The sequence below is a fragment of the Giraffa tippelskirchi genome, chromosome 8, assembly GCF_054371585.1.
Source record: "Giraffa tippelskirchi isolate mGirTip1 chromosome 8, T2T-mGirTip1v1.2.pri, whole genome shotgun sequence".
Classification (NCBI taxonomy): domain Eukaryota; kingdom Metazoa; phylum Chordata; class Mammalia; order Artiodactyla; family Giraffidae; genus Giraffa; species Giraffa tippelskirchi.
This window is the reverse complement of record NC_137282.1, coordinates 117,882,710-117,900,032: the sequence shown is the minus strand read 5'-3', so window position 1 is coordinate 117,900,032 and position 17,323 is coordinate 117,882,710. Positions and strand designations below refer to the sequence as shown.

The following is a 17,323-nucleotide window of genomic DNA, read 5'->3' as shown; positions in this document are numbered from 1 at the left end:
CAGGATAGGCAGCCCCAGAGAGCGGGTTTTCAGGCCTCTAGCGCGCAGCCAGTGTGTAGCGCCTCAGACGCCGGACCTCCGGGCCTGCTCCCAGGGCCTCAATTCCGGAGTCGGGGCCCTGTGTCCGCCTGCGGTCTGGGAGCCTTGCAAACACACTCCTAGGTCAGCGCGGTCCTGCCCGTGGGGAAGGAGGCTGCGGGAGTGCGTCTGAGGGGGCCGGGTGCCACGCTGGGGTCACCTGGCCGAGGGCACCTGGCCCCTCCCACGGGCTCCCGGCGAGGGGTGGCGGGCTCGCCCCTGGCGTGCCAAAGGCCGCAGCGGGGAGCAGAGCTAGCTCTGGCAGAAGGAAGCAAACAGCCACGGGAGGCCTTTGCAAGCAGTTGCTGGGCCGCCCCGCCTTTAGGGCTCCCCGGGCGAAACACGCCAGTGTGGGCCCCTGGGCCCGAGCTCCAGGTGGGCGCCCAGGGTGTTCTGCCCGCAGGAGCCGAGCACGGTGCAGACAGGCCTTGGCTCGGGAGCTCTCTCCTTCCTGCAGAGCAAATGTGACGCAACGGCCGCGTGGAGGGTGCCTCGACGTTCCCTGGGAGTGTGGGAGACCGCCCTGGGCGCGGGGGCCCGGGGGCCACTGCCGCTGCCAAGTGACCTCCCAGCCAGCGCTTCCCAGCTGGGGGTGACCCTCAGATCGCAGGCGGCTGGGGACGCTATCGTCCTTGGAGGCAGGAAAGGCAGCCCCACAGAGTGGGCAAGGGGGGGCCTCGGGTAGGGCGAAGGGGCGGGGCTGACGGGCTCCGGTCGACCGCGCCCTGGCAGGTGCCCGGCAGGACGGGCGCTCAGGGCCCCGGCTGGGCCGCGCCGAGGCCCGCAGGAGGCTCAGAGCGCCGCGGGCCGCGGGCAGCGGCGGGCCCCGAAGCCAGACACCTCCGGGGCCACGTGGCCCTGAGCAGCGAACGCGACGGCGGGTGCGGGGTGCGGGGTGCGGGGTGGGGGTGGGGGTGGGGGTGGGGTGGCGGTGCGGGTGGGGCGCCGAGAGGGGGCCGGCCTGGAGAGGCCCAGGGTGGGAGGGCGCCGAGACCTCCGCGCCCGTCGCCCTCCACCCCCCCCGACCCCACCCCACCCCACCCCCGGCACGCACGCCCGGCCGCTCGCGGTCCCGGAAGCCCTCTTGGCCCCCGCGCCGGGCCAGGCGGTTGCTGGCCAGGGGTGGCGGTGTGCGGGGGCGGGGCGGCATCGGCCGGCCGCCGGGCTGCCGGCCCTGGCCGGCCGGAGTCCGGTCGCGGGGCGTGCGGCTCAAGTGCAGCGCGCGCTCCCGTGGAGAGCCGCGGCCGGCTGGCCTGACCCGGGGGTCAGAGCCAATGGGAGGCGCGGCGCAGGGCTCTTAGGGCGCCTGGCGGCAGCCGCCTCCGTCTACGGCCATACCACCCTGAACGCGCCCGATCTCGTCTGATCTCGGAAGCTAAGCAGGGTCGGGCCTGGTTAGTACTTGGATGGGAGACCGCCTGGGAATACCGGGTGCTGTAGGCTTTTTGCCTCCCCTCTCCTTTAGCCCCCGGCCCCCACGGCGTCCCAACTCTTGGGTCCCCGCCGCCCCCGTCCCAACTCTTGGGCCCCCGCAGCCCCAGCCCCAGCCCCAGCCCCAGCCCCTCCCGGGCTGGACGGTCAGGGCCCCGACTCCCGCTGCCGACCTGGCTTGCCTCCGCGCGGCCTGCGAGCCCCTCCGCATTCGGCTTCCAGGAAACCACACGACGGTCGGGGGTCTCCGCCTGGGGCTCCCTGGGCCTTGGCACGCCTCAGGCAGGGGGGAGGGAGGCCCAGCCCCAGCCCCAGCCCCAGCCCCACCCCCAGCCCCACCCCCAGCCCCATCCTCGCAGGCGCTCACACACACACGCACACACGCACGCACGCGCACACACACACACACACACACACACACGCACACACACACACAGACACACACAGACCCCCGCCGCCGAGACAGGTCAAGAGCCGGAAACCCACAGGTAAGGCCCACGAAGAAAGAGGGAGAGAGAGACAGCAAGAGGACCACACAGGCTTCCCAACCCCCGGCCTCCACATCCTCCCGCCTTCCATTCCGGGTATCCACCCGACCCCCAGTCGACCCGACCCCACCCTCGCCCACCGACACACTCACTCACACACCCACCCTCTGGCCTGGGGGCGGGTCCGGGTCTCGCCTTAGGTAGCCAAGCCGAAGGGGACCCTTGAGACCTCGGCTGCGAGGAAGTCTTGGGTTCCCCACGGGTGACTGCCAGCCCCAGGGCACTGCGTGCAGCCGGGGCCCGCCCGGCCCGGGGCTGACGCCCCCTCCCTTGGCGAAGCTGCTGCTTCCGGGCACGGCCTCTCTCTGACGGGTGTCACGGTCTGTGCCGGTGTGTCTGTCTCGGACCGCATGCCATCCTCTCTGCCCTGCGTGCCTCCCGTTTTCCGTCTCTCTGCCAGTCGCTCTGGGTCTCCCTCTCTCTGTCTCTCCCTCCCTGCGTGTGCCGGTGCGTGTTTGGGTGTGCGCGCGCGCCTGGCCGTCTGTCTGCATCTCCGTCTCGCTGTCTTTCTGTCTCTGTCTCTTTCTGTCCCTCTCTCTCTGTCTCTGTCTCTGCTGACCGCCGGCCTCCCGTCCCTTCCTCTGGCCCCGGCCTCTGACAGGTGCTCTGGCTCTGGCTCCGGCTGAGGAGCTTGCGCCGGCCGGCTAACCCACTGGGCGTGGGTGCGTGCGAGGGTCTGTGTGTCTGTCCGTGTGCCTGCCGGTCGCTCGTCTGCTCTCTCAGGAAGGTCCTGTGCTTGGCGGGGGGGTGGGGGTGGGGGGGGAGGGCGAGGGGGCAAGGGGGCAAGGGGGGGGGCCTGGGTAGGCCGAAGGGGCGGGGCTGACGCCTCACCCCTGGCCGTGCCCAACGCTGGAGCCGGGAGTCAAGCTAGCTCTGGCAGAAGGAAGCAAACGGCCACGGGTAGCCTTTGCAAGCAGTTGCTGGGCCGCCCCGCCTTTAGGGCTCCCCGGGCGAGACACGCCCGTGTGGGCCCCTAGGCCCGGGCCCCAGGTGGGCGCCCAGGGTGTTTTGCCCGCAGGAGCCCAGCACGCTGCAGACAGGCCCAGGCTCGGGAGGTCTCTCCTGCAGAGCAAGCGTGAGGGAAAAGCCGTGTACAGCTGGCCTCGAAGCTCCCTGGGAGTGTGGGAGCCCGCCCTGGGCGCGGGGCCCCAGGGGCCATTGCCACTGCCAAATGACCTCCCAGCCAGCGCTTCCCAGCTTGGGGGTGACCCTCAGGCCGCAGGCGGCTGGGGACGCTATCGTCCTTGGAGGCAGGATAGGCAGCCCCAGAGAGCGGGTTTTCAGGCCTCTAGCGCGCAGCCAGTGTGTAGCGCCTCAGACGCCGGACCTCCGGGCCTGCTCCCAGGGCCTCAATTCCGGAGTCGGGGCCCTGTGTCCGCCTGCGGTCTGGGAGCCTTGCAAACACACTCCTAGGTCAGCGCGGTCCTGCCCGTGGGGAAGGAGGCTGCGGGAGTGCGTCTGAGGGGGCCGGGTGCCACGCTGGGGTCACCTGGCCGAGGGCACCTGGCCCCTCCCACGGGCTCCCGGCGAGGGGTGGCGGGCTCGCCCCTGGCGTGCCAAAGGCCGCAGCGGGGAGCAGAGCTAGCTCTGGCAGAAGGAAGCAAACAGCCACGGGAGGCCTTTGCAAGCAGTTGCTGGGCCGCCCCGCCTTTAGGGCTCCCCGGGCGAAACACGCCAGTGTGGGCCCCTGGGCCCGAGCTCCAGGTGGGCGCCCAGGGTGTTCTGCCCGCAGGAGCCGAGCACGGTGCAGACAGGCCTTGGCTCGGGAGCTCTCTCCTTCCTGCAGAGCAAATGTGACGCAACGGCCGCGTGGAGGGTGCCTCGACGTTCCCTGGGAGTGTGGGAGACCGCCCTGGGCGCGGGGGCCCGGGGGCCACTGCCGCTGCCAAGTGACCTCCCAGCCAGCGCTTCCCAGCTGGGGGTGACCCTCAGATCGCAGGCGGCTGGGGACGCTATCGTCCTTGGAGGCAGGAAAGGCAGCCCCACATAGTGGGCAAGGGGGGGCCTCGGGTAGGGCGAAGGGGCGGGGCTGACGGGCTCCGGTCGACCGCGCCCTGGCAGGTGCCCGGCAGGACGGGCGCTCAGGGCCCAGGCTGGGCCGCGCCGAGGCCCGCAGGAGGCTCAGAGCGCCGCGGGCCGCGGGCAGCGGCGGGCCCCGAAGCCAGACACCTCCGGGGCCACGTGGCCCTGAGCAGCGAACGCGACGGCGGGTGCGGGGTGCGGGGTGCGGGGTGGGGGTGGGGGTGGGGGTGGGGGTGGGGTGGCGGTGGGGGTGGGGCGCCGAGAGGGGGCCGGCCTGGAGAGGCCCAGGGTGGGAGGGCGCCGAGACCTCCGCGCCCGTCGCCCTCCACCCCCCCCCGACCCCACCCCACCCCACCCCCGGCACGCACGCCCGGCCGCTCGCGGTCCCGGAAGCCCTCTTGGCCCCCGCGCCGGGCCAGGCGGTTGCTGGCCAGGGGTGGCGGTGTGCGGGGGTGGGGCGGCATCGGCCGGCCGCCGGGCTGCCGGCCCTGGCCGGCCGGAGTCCGGTCGCGGGGCGTGCGGCTCAAGTGCAGCGCGCGCTCCCGTGGAGAGCCGCGGCCGGCTGGCCTGACCCGGGGGTCAGAGCCAATGGGAGGCGCGGCGCAGGGCTCTTAGGGCGCCTGGCGGCAGCCGCCTCCGTCTACGGCCATACCACCCTGAACGCGCCCGATCTCGTCTGATCTCGGAAGCTAAGCAGGGTCGGGCCTGGTTAGTACTTGGATGGGAGACCGCCTGGGAATACCGGGTGCTGTAGGCTTTTTGCCTCCCCTCTCCTTTAGCCCCCGGCCCCCACGGCGTCCCAACTCTTGGGTCCCCGCCGCCCCCGTCCCAACTCTTGGGCCCCCGCAGCCCCAGCCCCAGCCCCAGCCCCTCCCGGGCTGGACGGTCAGGGCCCCGACTCCCGCTGCCGACCTGGCTTGCCTCCGCGCGGCCTGCGAGCCCCTCCGCATTCGGCTTCCAGGAAACCACACGACGGTCGGGGGTCTCCGCCTGGGGCTCCCTGGGCCTTGGCACGCCTCAGGCAGGGGGGAGGGAGGCCCAGCCCCAGCCCCACCCCCAGCCCCACCCCCAGCCCCACCTCCAGCCCCATCCTCGCAGGCGCTCACACACACACACACACACGCACACACGCACGCACGCGCGCACACACACACACACACACACACACACACACACACACAGACCCCCGCCGCCGAGACAGGTCAAGAGCCGGAAACCCACAGGTAAGGCCCACGAAGAAAGAGGGAGAGAGAGACAGCAAGAGGACCACACAGGCTTCCCAACCCCCGGCCTCCACATCCTCCCGCCTTCCATTCCGGGTATCCACCCGACCCCCAGTCGACCCGACCCCACCCTCGCCCACCGACACACTCACTCACACACCCACCCTCTGGCCTGGGGGCGGGTCCGGGTCTCGCCTTAGGTAGCCAAGCCGAAGGGGACCCTTGAGACCTCGGCTGCGAGGAAGTCTTGGGTTCCCCACGGGTGACTGCCAGCCCCAGGGCACTGCGTGCAGCCGGGGCCCGCCCGGCCCGGGGCTGACGCCCCCTCCCTTGGCGAAGCTGCTGCTTCCGGGCACGGCCTCTCTCTGACGGGTGTCACGGTCTGTGCCGGTGTGTCTGTCTCGGACCGCATGCCATCCTCTCTGCCCTGCGTGCCTCCCGTTTTCCGTCTCTCTGCCAGTCGCTCTGGGTCTCCCTCTCTCTGTCTCTCCCTCCCTGCGTGTGCCGGTGCGTGTTTGGGTGTGCGCGCGCGCCTGGCCGTCTGTCTGCATCTCCGTCTCGCTGTCTTTCTGTCTCTGTCTCTTTCTGTCCCTCTCTCTCTGTCTCTGTCTCTGCTGACCGCCGGCCTCCCGTCCCTTCCTCTGGCCCCGGCCTCTGACAGGTGCTCTGGCTCTGGCTCCGGCTGAGGAGCTTGCGCCGGCCGGCTAACCCACTGGGCGTGGGTGCGTGCGAGGGTCTGTGTGTCTGTCCGTGTGCCTGCCGGTCGCTCGTCTGCTCTCTCAGGAAGGTCCTGTGCTTGGCGGGGGGGGGGGGGGGGGGGGAGGGCGAGGGGGCAAGGGGGCAAGGGGGGGGGCCTGGGTAGGCCGAAGGGGCGGGGCTGACGCCTCACCCCTGGCCGTGCCCAACGCTGGAGCCGGGAGTCAAGCTAGCTCTGGCAGAAGGAAGCAAACGGCCACGGGTAGCCTTTGCAAGCAGTTGCTGGGCCGCCCCGCCTTTAGGGCTCCCCGGGCGAGACACGCCCGTGTGGGCCCCTAGGCCCGGGCCCCAGGTGGGCGCCCAGGGTGTTTTGCCCGCAGGAGCCCAGCACGCTGCAGACAGGCCCAGGCTCGGGAGGTCTCTCCTGCAGAGCAAGCGTGAGGGAAAAGCCGTGTACAGCTGGCCTCGAAGCTCCCTGGGAGTGTGGGAGCCCGCCCTGGGCGCGGGGCCCCAGGGGCCATTGCCACTGCCAAATGACCTCCCAGCCAGCGCTTCCCAGCTTGGGGGTGACCCTCAGGCCGCAGGCGGCTGGGGACGCTATCGTCCTTGGAGGCAGGATAGGCAGCCCCAGAGAGCGGGTTTTCAGGCCTCTAGCGCGCAGCCAGTGTGTAGCGCCTCAGACGCCGGACCTCCGGGCCTGCTCCCAGGGCCTCAATTCCGGAGTCGGGGCCCTGTGTCCGCCTGCGGTCTGGGAGCCTTGCAAACACACTCCTAGGTCAGCGCGGTCCTGCCCGTGGGGAAGGAGGCTGCGGGAGTGCGTCTGAGGGGGCCGGGTGCCACGCTGGGGTCACCTGGCCGAGGGCACCTGGCCCCTCCCACGGGCTCCCGGCGAGGGGTGGCGGGCTCGCCCCTGGCGTGCCAAAGGCCGCAGCGGGGAGCAGAGCTAGCTCTGGCAGAAGGAAGCAAACAGCCACGGGAGGCCTTTGCAAGCAGTTGCTGGGCCGCCCCGCCTTTAGGGCTCCCCGGGCGAAACACGCCAGTGTGGGCCCCTGGGCCCGAGCTCCAGGTGGGCGCCCAGGGTGTTCTGCCCGCAGGAGCCGAGCACGGTGCAGACAGGCCTTGGCTCGGGAGCTCTCTCCTTCCTGCAGAGCAAATGTGACGCAACGGCCGCGTGGAGGGTGCCTCGACGTTCCCTGGGAGTGTGGGAGACCGCCCTGGGCGCGGGGGCCCGGGGGCCACTGCCGCTGCCAAGTGACCTCCCAGCCAGCGCTTCCCAGCTGGGGGTGACCCTCAGATCGCAGGCGGCTGGGGACGCTATCGTCCTTGGAGGCAGGAAAGGCAGCCCCACAGAGTGGGCAAGGGGGGGCCTCGGGTAGGGCGAAGGGGCGGGGCTGACGGTCTCCGGTCGACCGCGCCCTGGCAGGTGCCCGGCAGGACGGGCGCTCAGGGCCCCGGCTGGGCCGCGCCGAGGCCCGCAGGAGGCTCAGAGCGCCGCGGGCCGCGGGCAGCGGCGGGCCCCGAAGCCAGACACCTCCGGGGCCACGTGGCCCTGAGCAGCGAACGCGACGGCGGGTGCGGGGTGCGGGGTGCGGGGTGGGGGTGGGGGTGGGGGTGGGGGTGGGGTGGCGGTGGGGGTGGGGCGCCGAGAGGGGGCCGGCCTGGAGAGGCCCAGGGTGGGAGGGCGCCGAGACCTCCGCGCCCGTCGCCCTCCACCCCCCCCCGACCCCACCCCACCCCACCCCCGGCACGCACGCCCGGCCGCTCGCGGTCCCGGAAGCCCTCTGGGCCCCCGCGCCGGGCCAGGCGGTTGCTGGCCAGGGGTGGAGGTGTGCGGGGGTGGGGCGGCATCGGCCGGCCGCCGGGCTGCCGGCCCTGGCCGGCCGGAGTCCGGTCGCGGGGCGTGCGGCTCAAGTGCAGCGCGCGCTCCCGTGGAGAGCCGCGGCCGGCTGGCCTGACCCGGGGGTCAGAGCCAATGGGAGGCGCGGCGCAGGGCTCTTAGGGCGCCTGGCGGCAACCGCCTCCGTCTACGGCCATACCACCCTGAACGCGCCCGATCTCGTCTGATCTCGGAAGCTAAGCAGGGTCGGGCCTGGTTAGTACTTGGATGGGAGACCGCCTGGGAATACCGGGTGCTGTAGGCTTTTTGCCTCCCCTCTCCTTTAGCCCCCGGCCCCCACGGCGTCCCAACTCTTGGGCCCCCGCCGCCCCCGTCCCAACTCTTGGGCCCCCGCAGCCCCAGCCCCAGCCCCAGCCCCTCCCGGGCTGGACGGTCAGGGCCCCGACTCCCGCTGCCGACCTGGCTTGCCTCCGCGCGGCCTGCGAGCCCCTCCGCATTCGGCTTCCAGGAAACCACACGACGGTCGGGGGTCTCCGCCTGGGGCTCCCTGGGCCTTGGCACGCCTCAGGCAGGGGGGAGGGAGGCCCAGCCCCAGCCCCACCCCCAGCCCCACCCCCAGCCCCACCTCCAGCCCCATCCTCGCAGGCGCTCACACACACGCACACACGCACGCACGCGCGCACACACACACACACACACACACACACACACACACAGACCCCCGCCGCCGAGACAGGTCAAGAGCCGGAAACCCACAGGTAAGGCCCACGAAGAAAGAGGCAGAGAGAGACAGCAAGAGGACCACACAGGCTTCCCAACCCCCGGCCTCCACATCCTCCCGCCTTCCATTCCGGGTATCCACCCGACCCCCAGTCGACCCGACCCCACCCTCGCCCACCGACACACTCACTCACACACCCACCCTCTGGCCTGGGGGCGGGTCCGGGTCTCGCCTTAGGTAGCCAAGCCGAAGGGGACCCTTGAGACCTCGGCTGCGAGGAAGTCTTGGGTTCCCCACGGGTGACTGCCAGCCCCAGGGCACTGCGTGCAGCCGGGGCCCGCCCGGCCCGGGGCTGACGCCCCCTCCCTTGGCGAAGCTGCTTCTTCCGGGCACGGCCTCTCTCTGACGGGTGTCACGGTCTGTGCCGGTGTGTCTGTCTCGGACCGCATGCCATCCTCTCTGCCCTGCGTGCCTCCCGTTTTCCGTCTCTCTGCCAGTCGCTCTGGGTCTCCCTCTCTCTGTCTCTCCCTCCCTGCGTGTGCCGGTGCGTGTTTGGGTGTGCGCGCGCGCCTGGCCGTCTGTCTGCATCTCCGTCTCGCTGTCTTTCTGTCTCTGTCTCTTTCTGTCCCTCTCTCTCTGTCTCTGTCTCTGCTGACCGCCGGCCTCCCGTCCCTTCCTCTGGCCCCGGCCTCTGACAGGTGCTCTGGCTCTGGCTCCGGCTGAGGAGCTTGCGCCGGCCGGCTAACCCACTGGGCGTGGGTGCGTGCGAGGGTCTGTGTGTCTGTCCGTGTGCCTGCCGGTCGCTCGTCTGCTCTCTCAGGAAGGTCCTGTGCTTGGCGGGGGTGGGGGTGGGGGGGGAGGGCGAGGGGGCAAGGGGGCAAGGGGGGGGGCCTGGGTAGGCCGAAGGGGCGGGGCTGACGCCTCACCCCTGGCCGTGCCCAACGCTGGAGCCGGGAGTCAAGCTAGCTCTGGCAGAAGGAAGCAAACGGCCACGGGTAGCCTTTGCAAGCAGTTGCTGGGCCGCCCCGCCTTTAGGGCTCCCCGGGCGAGACACGCCCGTGTGGGCCCCTAGGCCCGGGCCCCAGGTGGGCGCCCAGGGTGTTTTGCCCGCAGGAGCCCAGCACGCTGCAGACAGGCCCAGGCTCGGGAGGTCTCTCCTGCAGAGCAAGCGTGAGGGAAAAGCCGTGTACAGCTGGCCTCGAAGCTCCCTGGGAGTGTGGGAGCCCGCCCTGGGCGCGGGGCCCCAGGGGCCATTGCCACTGCCAAGTGACCTCCCAGCCAGCGCTTCCCAGCTTGGGGGTGACCCTCAGGCCGCAGGCGGCTGGGGACGCTATCGTCCTTGGAGGCAGGATAGGCAGCCCCAGAGAGCGGGTTTTCAGGCCTCTAGCGCGCAGCCAGTGTGTAGCGCCTCAGACGCCGGACCTCCGGGCCTGCTCCCAGGGCCTCAATTCCGGAGTCGGGGCCCTGTGTCCGCCTGCGGTCTGGGAGCCTTGCAAACACACTCCTAGGTCAGCGCGGTCCTGCCCGTGGGGAAGGAGGCTGCGGGAGTGCGTCTGAGGGGGCCGGGTGCCACGCTGGGGTCACCTGGCCGAGGGCACCTGGCCCCTCCCACGGGCTCCCGGCGAGGGGTGGCGGGCTCGCCCCTGGCGTGCCAAAGGCCGCAGCGGGGAGCAGAGCTAGCTCTGGCAGAAGGAAGCAAACAGCCACGGGAGGCCTTTGCAAGCAGTTGCTGGGCCGCCCCGCCTTTAGGGCTCCCCGGGCGAAACACGCCAGTGTGGGCCCCTGGGCCCAAGCTCCAGGTGGGCGCCCAGGGTGTTCTGCCCGCAGGAGCCGAGCACGGTGCAGACAGGCCTTGGCTCGGGAGCTCTCTCCTTCCTGCAGAGCAAATGTGACGCAACGGCCGCGTGGAGGGTGCCTCGACGTTCCCTGGGAGTGTGGGAGACCGCCCTGGGCGCGGGGGCCCGGGGGCCACTGCCGCTGCCAAGTGACCTCCCAGCCAGCGCTTCCCAGCTGGGGGTGACCCTCAGATCGCAGGCGGCTGGGGACGCTATCGTCCTTGGAGGCAGGAAAGGCAGCCCCACAGAGTGGGCAAGGGGGGGCCTCGGGTAGGGCGAAGGGGCGGGGCTGACGGGCTCCGGTCGACCGCGCCCTGGCAGGTGCCCGGCAGGACGGGCGCTCAGGGCCCCGGCTGGGCCGCGCCGAGGCCCGCAGGAGGCTCAGAGCGCCGCGGGCCGCGGGCAGCGGCGGGCCCCGAAGCCAGACACCTCCGGGGCCACGTGGCCCTGAGCAGCGAACGCGACGGCGGGTGCGGGGTGCGGGGTGCGGGGTGGGGGTGGGGGTGGGGTGGCGGTGGGGGTGGGGCGCCGAGAGGGGGCCGGCCTGGAGAGGCCCAGGGTGGGAGGGCGCCGAGACCTCCGCGCCCGTCGCCCTCCACCCCCCCCCGACCCCACCCCACCCCACCCCCGGCACGCACGCCCGGCCGCTCGCGGTCCCGGAAGCCCTCTTGGCCCCCGCGCCGGGCCAGGCGGTTGCTGGCCAGGGGTGGCGGTGTGCGGGGGTGGGGCGGCATCGGCCGGCCGCCGGGCTGCCGGCCCTGGCCGGCCGGAGTCCGGTCGCGGGGCGTGCGGCTCAAGTGCAGCGCGCGCTCCCGTGGAGAGCCGCGGCCGGCTGGCCTGACCCGGGGGTCAGAGCCAATGGGAGGCGCGGCGCAGGGCTCTTAGGGCGCCTGGCGGCAGCCGCCTCCGTCTACGGCCATACCACCCTGAACGCGCCCGATCTCGTCTGATCTCGGAAGCTAAGCAGGGTCGGGCCTGGTTAGTACTTGGATGGGAGACCGCCTGGGAATACCGGGTGCTGTAGGCTTTTTGCCTCCCCTCTCCTTTAGCCCCCGGCCCCCACGGCGTCCCAACTCTTGGGTCCCCGCCGCCCCCGTCCCAACTCTTGGGCCCCCGCAGCCCCAGCCCCAGCCCCAGCCCCTCCCGGGCTGGACGGTCAGGGCCCCGACTCCCGCTGCCGACCTGGCTTGCCTCCGCGCGGCCTGCGAGCCCCTCCGCATTCGGCTTCCAGGAAACCACACGACGGTCGGGGGTCTCCGCCTGGGGCTCCCTGGGCCTTGGCACGCCTCAGGCAGGGGGGAGGGAGGCCCAGCCCCAGCCCCACCCCCAGCCCCACCCCCAGCCCCACCTCCAGCCCCATCCTCGCAGGCGCTCACACACACACACACACACGCACACACGCACGCACGCGCGCACACACACACACACACACACACACACACACACAGACCCCCGCCGCCGAGACAGGTCAAGAGCCGGAAACCCACAGGTAAGGCCCACGAAGAAAGAGGGAGAGAGAGACAGCAAGAGGACCACACAGGCTTCCCAACCCCCGGCCTCCACATCCTCCCGCCTTCCATTCCGGGTATCCACCCGACCCCCAGTCGACCCGACCCCACCCTCGCCCACCGACACACTCACTCACACACCCACCCTCTGGCCTGGGGGCGGGTCCGGGTCTCGCCTTAGGTAGCCAAGCCGAAGGGGACCCTTGAGACCTCGGCTGCGAGGAAGTCTTGGGTTCCCCACGGGTGACTGCCAGCCCCAGGGCACTGCGTGCAGCCGGGGCCCGCCCGGCCCGGGGCTGACGCCCCCTCCCTTGGCGAAGCTGCTGCTTCCGGGCACGGCCTCTCTCTGACGGGTGTCACGGTCTGTGCCGGTGTGTCTGTCTCGGACCGCATGCCAACCTCTCTGCCCTGCGTGCCTCCCGTTTTCCGTCTCTCTGCCAGTCGCTCTGGGTCTCCCTCTCTCTGTCTCTCCCTCCCTGCGTGTGCCGGTGCGTGTTTGGGTGTGCGCGCGCGCCTGGCCGTCTGTCTGCATCTCCGTCTCGCTGTCTTTCTGTCTCTGTCTCTTTCTGTCCCTCTCTCTCTGTCTCTGTCTCTGCTGACCGCCGGCCTCCCGTCCCTTCCTCTGGCCCCGGCCTCTGACAGGTGCTCTGGCTCTGGCTCCGGCTGAGGAGCTTGCGCCGGCCGGCTAACCCACTGGGCGTGGGTGCGTGCGAGGGTCTGTGTGTCTGTCCGTGTGCCTGCCGGTCGCTCGTCTGCTCTCTCAGGAAGGTCCTGTGCTTGGCGGGGGTGGGGGTGGGGGGGGAGGGCGAGGGGGCAAGGGGGCAAGGGGGGGGGCCTGGGTAGGCCGAAGGGGCGGGGCTGACGCCTCACCCCTGGCCGTGCCCAACGCTGGAGCCGGGAGTCAAGCTAGCTCTGGCAGAAGGAAGCAAACGGCCACGGGTAGCCTTTGCAAGCAGTTGCTGGGCCGCCCCGCCTTTAGGGCTCCCCGGGCGAGACACGCCCGTGTGGGCCCCTAGGCCCGGGCCCCAGGTGGGCGCCCAGGGTGTTTTGCCCGCAGGAGCCCAGCACGCTGCAGACAGGCCCAGGCTCGGGAGGTCTCTCCTGCAGAGCAAGCGTGAGGGAAAAGCCGTGTACAGCTGGCCTCGAAGCTCCCTGGGAGTGTGGGAGCCCGCCCTGGGCGCGGGGCCCCAGGGGCCATTGCCACTGCCAAATGACCTCCCAGCCAGCGCTTCCCAGCTTGGGGGTGACCCTCAGGCCGCAGGCGGCTGGGGACGCTATCGTCCTTGGAGGCAGGATAGGCAGCCCCAGAGAGCGGGTTTTCAGGCCTCTAGCGCGCAGCCAGTGTGTAGCGCCTCAGACGCCGGACCTCCGGGCCTGCTCCCAGGGCCTCAATTCCGGAGTCGGGGCCCTGTGTCCGCCTGCGGTCTGGGAGCCTTGCAAACACACTCCTAGGTCAGCGCGGTCCTGCCCGTGGGGAAGGAGGCTGCGGGAGTGCGTCTGAGGGGGCCGGGTGCCACGCTGGGGTCACCTGGCCGAGGGCACCTGGCCCCTCCCACGGGCTCCCGGCGAGGGGTGGCGGGCTCGCCCCTGGCGTGCCAAAGGCCGCAGCGGGGAGCAGAGCTAGCTCTGGCAGAAGGAAGCAAACAGCCACGGGAGGCCTTTGCAAGCAGTTGCTGGGCCGCCCCGCCTTTAGGGCTCCCCGGGCGAAACACGCCAGTGTGGGCCCCTGGGCCCGAGCTCCAGGTGGGCGCCCAGGGTGTTCTGCCCGCAGGAGCCGAGCACGGTGCAGACAGGCCTTGGCTCGGGAGCTCTCTCCTTCCTGCAGAGCAAATGTGACGCAACGGCCGCGTGGAGGGTGCCTCGACGTTCCCTGGGAGTGTGGGAGACCGCCATGGGCGCGGGGGCCCGGGGGCCACTGCCGCTGCCAAGTGACCTCCCAGCCAGCGCTTCCCAGCTGGGGGTGACCCTCAGATCGCAGGCGGCTGGGGACGCTATCGTCCTTGGAGGCAGGAAAGGCAGCCCCACAGAGTGGGCAAGGGGGGGCCTCGGGTAGGGCGAAGGGGCGGGGCTGACGGGCTCCGGTCGACCGCGCCCTGGCAGGTGCCCGGCAGGACGGGCGCTCAGGGCCCCGGCTGGGCCGCGCCGAGGCCCGCAGGAGGCTCAGAGCGCCGCGGGCCGCGGGCAGCGGCGGGCCCCGAAGCCAGACACCTCCGGGGCCACGTGGCCCTGAGCAGCGAACGCGACGGCGGGTGCGGGGTGCGGGGTGCGGGGTGGGGGTGGGGGTGGGGTGGCGGTGGGGGTGGGGCGCCGAGAGGGGGCCGGCCTGGAGAGGCCCAGGGTGGGAGGGCGCCGAGACCTCCGCGCCCGTCGCCCTCCACCCCCCCCCGACCCCACCCCACCCCACCCCACCCCCGGCACGCACGCCCGGCCGCTCGCGGTCCCGGAAGCCCTCTTGGCCCCCGCGCCGGGCCAGGCGGTTGCTGGCCAGGGGTGGCGGTGTGCGGGGGTGGGGCGGCATCGGCCGGCCGCCGGGCTGCCGGCCCTGGCCGGCCGGAGTCCGGTCGCGGGGCGTGCGGCTCAAGTGCAGCGCGCGCTCCCGTGGAGAGCCGCGGCCGGCTGGCCTGACCCGGGGGTCAGAGCCAATGGGAGGCGCGGCGCAGGGCTCTTAGGGCGCCTGGCGGCAGCCGCCTCCGTCTACGGCCATACCACCCTGAACGCGCCCGATCTCGTCTGATCTCGGAAGCTAAGCAGGGTCGGGCCTGGTTAGTACTTGGATGGGAGACCGCCTGGGAATACCGGGTGCTGTAGGCTTTTTGCCTCCCCTCTCCTTTAGCCCCCGGCCCCCACGGCGTCCCAACTCTTGGGTCCCCGCCGCCCCCGTCCCAACTCTTGGGCCCCCGCAGCCCCAGCCCCAGCCCCAGCCCCTCCCGGGCTGGACGGTCAGGGCCCCGACTCCCGCTGCCGACCTGGCTTGCCTCCGCGCGGCCTGCGAGCCCCTCCGCATTCGGCTTCCAGGAAACCACACGACGGTCGGGGGTCTCCGCCTGGGGCTCCCTGGGCCTTGGCACGCCTCAGGCAGGGGGGAGGGAGGCCCAGCCCCAGCCCCACCCCCAGCCCCACCCCCAGCCCCACCTCCAGCCCCATCCTCGCAGGCGCTCACACACACACACACACACGCACACACGCACGCACGCGCGCACACACACACACACACACACACACACACACACAGACCCCCGCCGCCGAGACAGGTCAAGAGCCGGAAACCCACAGGTAAGGCCCACGAAGAAAGAGGGAGAGAGAGACAGCAAGAGGACCACACAGGCTTCCCAACCCCCGGCCTCCACATCCTCCCGCCTTCCATTCCGGGTATCCACCCGACCCCCAGTCGACCCGACCCCACCCTCGCCCACCGACACACTCACTCACACACCCACCCTCTGGCCTGGGGGCGGGTCCGGGTCTCGCCTTAGGTAGCCAAGCCGAAGGGGACCCTTGAGACCTCGGCTGCGAGGAAGTCTTGGGTTCCCCACGGGTGACTGCCAGCCCCAGGGCACTGCGTGCAGCCGGGGCCCGCCCGGCCTGGGGCTGACGCCCCCTCCCTTGGCGAAGCTGCTGCTTCCGGGCACGGCCTCTCTCTGACGGGTGTCACGGTCTGTGCCGGTGTGTCTGTCTCGGACCGCATGCCAACCTCTCTGCCCTGCGTGCCTCCCGTTTTCCGTCTCTCTGCCAGTCGCTCTGGGTCTCCCTCTCTCTGTCTCTCCCTCCCTGCGTGTGCCGGTGCGTGTTTGGGTGTGCGCGCGCGCCTGGCCGTCTGTCTGCATCTCCGTCTCGCTGTCTTTCTGTCTCTGTCTCTTTCTGTCCCTCTCTCTCTGTCTCTGTCTCTGCTGACCGCCGGCCTCCCGTCCCTTCCTCTGGCCCCGGCCTCTGACAGGTGCTCTGGCTCTGGCTCCGGCTGAGGAGCTTGCGCCGGCCGGCTAACCCACTGGGCGTGGGTGCGTGCGAGGGTCTGTGTGTCTGTCCGTGTGCCTGCCGGTCGCTCGTCTGCTCTCTCAGGAAGGTCCTGTGCTTGGCGGGGGTGGGGGTGGGGGGGGAGGGCGAGGGGGCAAGGGGGCAAGGGGGGGGGCCTGGGTAGGCCGAAGGGGCGGGGCTGACGCCTCACCCCTGGCCGTGCCCAACGCTGGAGCCGGGAGTCAAGCTAGCTCTGGCAGAAGGAAGCAAACGGCCACGGGTAGCCTTTGCAAGCAGTTGCTGGGCCGCCCCGCCTTTAGGGCTCCCCGGGCGAGACACGCCCGTGTGGGCCCCTAGGCCCGGGCCCCAGGTGGGCGCCCAGGGTGTTTTGCCCGCAGGAGCCCAGCACGCTGCAGACAGGCCCAGGCTCGGGAGGTCTCTCCTGCAGAGCAAGCGTGAGGGAAAAGCCGTGTACAGCTGGCCTCGAAGCTCCCTGGGAGTGTGGGAGCCCGCCCTGGGCGCGGGGCCCCAGGGGCCATTGCCACTGCCAAATGACCTCCCAGCCAGCGCTTCCCAGCTTGGGGGTGACCCTCAGGCCGCAGGCGGCTGGGGACGCTATCGTCCTTGGAGGCAGGATAGGCAGCCCCAGAGAGCGGGTTTTCAGGCCTCTAGCGCGCAGCCAGTGTGTAGCGCCTCAGACGCCGGACCTCCGGGCCTGCTCCCAGGGCCTCAATTCCGGAGTCGGGGCCCTGTGTCCGCCTGCGGTCTGGGAGCCTTGCAAACACACTCCTAGGTCAGCGCGGTCCTGCCCGTGGGGAAGGAGGCTGCGGGAGTGCGTCTGAGGGGGCCGGGTGCCACGCTGGGGTCACCTGGCCGAGGGCACCTGGCCCCTCCCACGGGCTCCCGGCGAGGGGTGGCGGGCTCGCCCCTGGCGTGCCAAAGGCCGCAGCGGGGAGCAGAGCTAGCTCTGGCAGAAGGAAGCAAACAGCCACGGGAGGCCTTTGCAAGCAGTTGCTGGGCCGCCCCGCCTTTAGGGCTCCCCGGGCGAAACACGCCAGTGTGGGCCCCTGGGCCCGAGCTCCAGGTGGGCGCCCAGGGTGTTCTGCCCGCAGGAGCCGAGCACGGTGCAGACAGGCCTTGGCTCGGGAGCTCTCTCCTTCCTGCAGAGCAAATGTGACGCAACGGCCGCGTGGAGGGTGCCTCGACGTTCCCTGGGAGTGTGGGAGACCGCCATGGGCGCGGGGGCCCGGGGGCCACTGCCGCTGCCAAGTGACCTCCCAGCCAGCGCTTCCCAGCTGGGGGTGACCCTCAGATCGCAGGCGGCTGGGGACGCTATCGTCCTTGGAGGCAGGAAAGGCAGCCCCACAGAGTGGGCAAGGGGGGGCCTCGGGTAGGGCGAAGGGGCGGGGCTGACGGGCTCCGGTCGACCGCGCCCTGGCAGGTGCCCGGCAGGACGGGCGCTCAGGGCCCCGG

The 17,323-nt window shown here is 71.9% G+C and overlaps 5 non-coding genes across 5 annotated transcripts; all 5 read left to right on the top strand.

The window, feature by feature from the left end:
• The first annotated feature begins 1,402 nt into the window (after positions 1 to 1,402).
• Positions 1,403 to 1,521, top strand: LOC145519414 (5S ribosomal RNA). Its single transcript, XR_014063817.1, has one exon. It is a non-coding gene; the product is annotated as a 5S ribosomal RNA (ribosomal RNA).
• Positions 1,522 to 4,717: 3,196 nt separating this feature from the next.
• LOC145519413 (5S ribosomal RNA) lies at positions 4,718 to 4,836 on the top strand. The gene has a single exon (XR_014063816.1). It is a non-coding gene; the product is annotated as a 5S ribosomal RNA (ribosomal RNA).
• A 3,184-nt stretch (positions 4,837 to 8,020) lies between these two features.
• Positions 8,021 to 8,139, top strand: LOC145519412 (5S ribosomal RNA). Its single transcript, XR_014063815.1, has one exon. It is a non-coding gene; the product is annotated as a 5S ribosomal RNA (ribosomal RNA).
• A 3,160-nt stretch (positions 8,140 to 11,299) lies between these two features.
• LOC145519411 (5S ribosomal RNA) lies at positions 11,300 to 11,418 on the top strand. Its single transcript, XR_014063814.1, has one exon. It is a non-coding gene; the product is annotated as a 5S ribosomal RNA (ribosomal RNA).
• Positions 11,419 to 14,591: 3,173 nt separating this feature from the next.
• Positions 14,592 to 14,710, top strand: LOC145519410 (5S ribosomal RNA). The gene has a single exon (XR_014063813.1). It is a non-coding gene; the product is annotated as a 5S ribosomal RNA (ribosomal RNA).
• The last annotated feature ends 2,613 nt before the right edge of the window (positions 14,711 to 17,323 follow it).